We start from the raw sequence: 6,000 nt of genomic DNA, 5'->3' as shown, positions 1-6,000 counted from the left end.
TAAATACGAACATCAACAGTAGTAATATCAGTGTAGATGTTAAGTAACAGGAAAAAAATTGCAGAATACTATAAAAAAAATAGCAGAAACATAGTTTTGATGACAGTTTGTGTTTTGGTAGCAGAAAATGAATTAGTAGCAGGGAACAAGTAATTAGGAGCAATGTGAATCGGTAGCAGTGGAAGTAGGTAACAACAGCACCGAATACTAAAATTTGTAGTTTTAACCGGTAAAATTGTTTAACCGAAAAATAGTTGAAACTTTGCAGGAATTGTTCGTATATGAGTCGCGTTGTTGAGTTGCATATTAAAGTTGTTGTGTTGTTGAAATTGTATTGATTGAAGTTATTTGATATTTGTTGTGCGGTGATGATGTTTATATAATCTGAACTAATATACTGTTTATCATACACTTGTTTATATAGTTCGATATCTCATCCCTTCTATTTGAATGTTACTCCTATGTTGGTAACATGTAGATAATCAAGAAGGATAGCGGTTAGTTTCGTTAGTGAGTCAGTGTTGTCGCTCTGATACGTAGCACTCGGGGGACGAAAGTTTGTTTTCCTTATTGTTAAATTTGTTACTGCTAATGAATTTCTAAGTTGTTTTCCTTTAAGATTTGTTGTTTCTTTGAAGTAGTTTAGCCCGCTCAACAAAAAAATCCGCGTTTAGCCCGCTCAACAAAAAAATGAAATCTTGTTTTGGCCATAACTTGAGAACTGTAACTCCGATTTACGTCTGGTTCGAAGCTTTGGAAAGCTTATTCCATGATCTATCTAACAATGAATAAATGGAAACCAAATTTATTATTTTTATCATCCTTATTTTGAGCCTTATTCGCCAATGAATCGCTTAAAATCACGCGTTTGAAGCGGTGTCTTCGACACTTTATTGCTCATGCTCCAAATACGCATCAATACCTACAAAATGAATAGAAAAATATTAAGCGGTACATAAATGAATAAAAAACACAAAGAATATGTAATATATACAAATATAACGAAAATTCACGTGTTCACGCATAAGTTGAGGAAAAATATACGATAAGTGCCGTAAAACTACATACACAAATAACTACAATTTGACATTTATCACAAACCTATGATGGACTTTGAATTAATACAATTGAAAATAACCTTTTTCACAATCATCAAACACTATGATGATTCTTACAAAAATTGAAACTACACCACCTTCGATTTACACAAACTTATCACCACAAACTTTGGTGATTAAGTCACAATATACTTTGAACCATTTGAATAAGATGAAACTAGATATTCTCTTTCTATATAATACAATTCACTTATATAGACCTTAAGTGCACATAAAGTTTTAATTAAACTCTTTGAATGATATGAAAGTTATGCACAAAATTAATTGTTAAAATTTGTATGAACACTTGAAATTATTTGTATAGATGTGAAGAATAATAAACGAAAGAGTTTATTAGAAAATGAATGAATTTTTCCTTAAATACATCCTAAGAAACCTCTTGGAATTTAAAATTATGTTCCTAAAAGGACAAATGTTGGACATGATGTTGGGATAACTTGTCCAACAAGATAAACCATATTCAACATACAGATAGATAACAATACAGAGTCAATGTAAAAGCACTAAATAACGTCAGATATTGGTAACCCAGTTTGGTGCAAACAACACCTACGTTTGGAGGGAACTCTACCTAAGAAAGGAAATTCACTATCAGGAACTCATTACACTTAGTCTTCTATAAACAACAATCTCATGTTATTCAATGCATCTTCCAAATATTATCCAATGAACTTCTATTTAGGACTCCCCCTAAATATGAGAATCCCTCTCACTTTGTCTCAATCACTAATCCCAAGTGATCAACTTCAATAACAACCCTATTGAATGTTAAATGTTACAACTCAACTAAGACAAACCAATAACTATGTCAAGTTACTGAAACATAGAGTGATATATACAAAGATTCTACCCTAACCCTTATTATGGAATTAGCATGGAATAAAAGTCATCCCTATATAGTACATATGTGATGATTTATAGGCATGAGTAATATGTTGAAACATCTTGTCCGACATCTTGGCAAGCTTCTCAACTTAACACTCCTTGTTGATATTCCTATTTAAATCTAGATCACACAGTTTGAAATTCTGCTATTCAGATCTCAGATGTCCTAATACATGTCGAGACATTGATCTCAGAACAACTTACAATGGCAAGGTAAACATGATATAAAAACAAGGCTAGAAAGTAACTGAACACACAAAATTGTTAACCCAGTTCGGTGTACAACAATACCTACTCTGGGGGCTACCAAGCCAGAAAAGAAATCTACTATCAATAGTATCAATTCAAAGCTAAACAACATCCGGTTTACAACTTCTCACTTAATCCCTATCCAATGCAACTTCTACCTAAGAACTTCTTAAATAAGAGAAACCCCTCTCACTTTCAATCACTGCAGTGATGTCTCACAATAACACTCCGAGTTACTGATATCGACGACTCTATACCTCAATCTTCAATTACAAGTGATACTAGATTAAGAACCTCTTAATCAAAAGAATACTTGATCTTACTTAAAAACTTTGATCAAGAACAATAGCTTAAGACACAAGCAACACACACTTAGATCCCTGTATCAATGATACTTAAGTGAGATACATACATTTAATACTTAGAGCTCGTCTGGCCCAACTTTTTTAAGTCCTGAAAGTTACTTTAAAGTTAAAGTTAAAATTAAGAGATTTTAAAATAAAGTTAAAGTTGTTTGGTTATGATTATTTTTAAAACTTTAAAATTATTTTTAATTTAAAAGTTGTTTCGTAATATATATATATATATATATATATATATATATATATATATATATATATATATATATATATATATATATATATATATATATATATATATATATATATATATATATATATATATATATATATATATATATATATATATATATATATATATATATATATATGAGACATGATCAAATGACACCAATGTGTCAAATTTAGTAACTTAACACCTCTGATAACTCTTTACCACATATATTTATAACAAAATTCACCATTAGATTGAAAATTATTATGATATAGATCATGTGTATAGAATTTAACATCAATTGGATATCGTTTGATATGTGTACGAGATGCATAAAAACTAACGTCTTACAAAACTTCAACAAAACCGTTAATATTGATCATTCTCTTTAACATATCAAATGATTTCTGATTGATATTAAATTTTATGGACATGATATATATGATGTTAGATTTCAATCCACGGTGAATTTTGTTATATGGATATGCAGTAAAGAGTTATCGGAGGTGTCATTTTACTAAGTTTGACATCTTGGTGTCATTTGATCCTGACCCCATATATATGTATATAATGCGTATTGATTAATTGTTGTATTAACATATATAATTTAGTGTATAGTATAAGAAATTAATAATATTATTATTGAAAATCATTATACAATAAAAACAAGATATAATATACAAAATGAATAAAAAGTTTGAGAATATTAGTATCTACAAAAATGATAATGTAAACAGAAGAAGAAGGAAAAAAAAGAATAAATAAAATATAACTCTAGATGTTATGAACCATAGAAAAAATTGAAAAACTTACGGTCTATTGTACTAGTGCCATTTTTTTAAAGAAAAATGTTTTCAATGGGATTCGAACCGCGACCACATGTTTTAAGCTCCAAAAAAGTTGGTTTCAACTCTTTTTTACAAGAGCTTTATAAAAAATTTGGTTGGTCCTCCATCTCCTTATAAGGAGAAGAAAAGTAGATAAAAAATTGGGCCAAACAATACCTTAACAGCTTATGAATTCATGATAGAACTCACAACTCAAAAACAGTCCTACTCTTCTATTAATATGATATTAGAGAGGTTCACAATTAACACACAAACCCTAACCTATTCCCGTAAGTTCTACCCTTCCATTAGTATTCAATTTCTAATATCATTACCTTTTCATAATATATTGATGCAAACAAATTATTAATACTTATTAGTTAATTATTTAAAAAATTATTTGATTAAAATTTTAAAAAAAATTAAAAAAAAATTAGAGGAGAAAATTCATAATATTTAATTTCGTAGTTAAGTGTTGAAATGTAATTTTTGAAGACAAATATTTATTTTAACCTCTTCAATTTTAGTTCTTATTTCAACTCTTTAAAATATTATTTTTGTTTAAAATATTTTTATTTTATATATATATATATATATATATATATATTGTTGTGAAAAACGATACCAATAACAAAGTATAATAGGGAATTAGGGAAGAGAATAAGAACACAAGAATTGGTTATAACTGCTATTCTTTCTTTCTCTTAAAACAAGATTACAAGTTTACAAGAATAACAAATAACCTCTCTCACCCAAATTAGGATTTGCAGCTTAGCAATGATGAGAGACTAGTATGCTATTTATAATAAAACCTAACATACTAACTAATGGGCTTTTTCAGCAAGGCCCATTACACAAGCCAACTTAATAAACAAGCTAACTTAACAAATTAGGGTTTAAACACTAAAACCTAATTTAACATGCTAACAACCCTAGCATCTTCGACATCTGCATGCTAGACCCATCTTCGACTACAACATGCACATTTCGGCACCAGCATGTGAACAATCCTTCGACTTCATGCTTAACTCTGTCGAACTGTCGAACCAAGAAGCTACCCTTCGACAATACTAGAGTTCGATCCAATATCTCACAAATCTCCACCTTGGACCTAACTCTACAACGTTAAGGAACAGACTAGCTTTCTTCATGCAGCTTTATCAACTGCATACAGTGGAAAAACTTGCAACTCGGCAATGTCTTGGTGATCATATCAGCAGCATTGTCTTCAGTCGAAACCTTCAGCACTTGGACTTCTCCACGCTCGATTACTCCTCTGACGAAATGCAGCCTCACATCAATGTGCTTAGTTCGCTCATGATAGGCTGAATTCTTCGACAGGTGTATTGCACTTTGACTATCCCATTTAACAGTGATACCTCGACCTTGAAGTTTCAGCTCCTTCGCAAAACCTTCAAGCCACAATGCTTCTTTCACAGCTTCGGTTAGGGCAATATACTCCGCTTCAGTGGTTGATAGAGCAACAACCTTCTGAAGTGTTGCTTTCCAACTAATTGCAGTGCCAAACATAGTGAAAACATATCCAGAAATAGATTTTCTGGAATCCATACAACCTGCATAATCAGAGTCGACATATCCTTCTATTACTGCTTTACTATCTTCACCCAAGGCTCCACCATAAATTAGGACTCTATTCAGAGACCCATTTATGTACCTTAAAATCCACTTCAATGCTTGCCAGTGAGCCTTTCCAGGATTCGCCATGTACCTGCTTACAAGAATAACTGCGTAAGCTATGTCGGGTCTAGTACAAACCATAGCATACATCAAAGAACCAACTATATTAGCATACGGAATGCTATTCATATAGGCTCTTTCGACATCAGTACTGAGACACTGATCAATACTCAGCTTGAATTGAGGGTTTGTTGGAGTCACAACTGGCTTCGAATTCGACATACCAAACTTTTCAAGAATCTTCCGTAGATATACCTCTTGAGATAGGCATAGCTTCGACTTCTTTCTATCTCTTCGAATGTCAATTCCAAGAATCCTGGAAGCAGCTCCCAGATCCTTCATATCGAACTCCTTATTGAGTTCAGCCTTCACCCTCATCACATCTTCGACACTGTTGCTTGCTATGAGAATATCATCCACATAAAGCAACAAAATAACAAATGAATTACCAGATCGAAATCTGAAGTAAACGCAGTGGTCGAACTGACTTCTAATGAAACTTATGCGTGCCATGAACTTGTCGAATCTCCTATTCCACTGTCGAGGAGATTGTTTCAGCCCATACAAAGATCTCTTTAACTTGCACACATAATCTTCCTTCCCCTTTTCGACATACCTTTCAGGTTGCCTCATCAGGATCGTTTCATCTA

The sequence above is a fragment of the Vicia villosa genome, linkage group LG3, assembly GCF_029867415.1.
Source record: "Vicia villosa cultivar HV-30 ecotype Madison, WI linkage group LG3, Vvil1.0, whole genome shotgun sequence".
Taxonomy (NCBI): Eukaryota; Viridiplantae; Streptophyta; class Magnoliopsida; order Fabales; family Fabaceae; genus Vicia; species Vicia villosa.
This window is presented reverse-complemented; position numbering follows the sequence as displayed.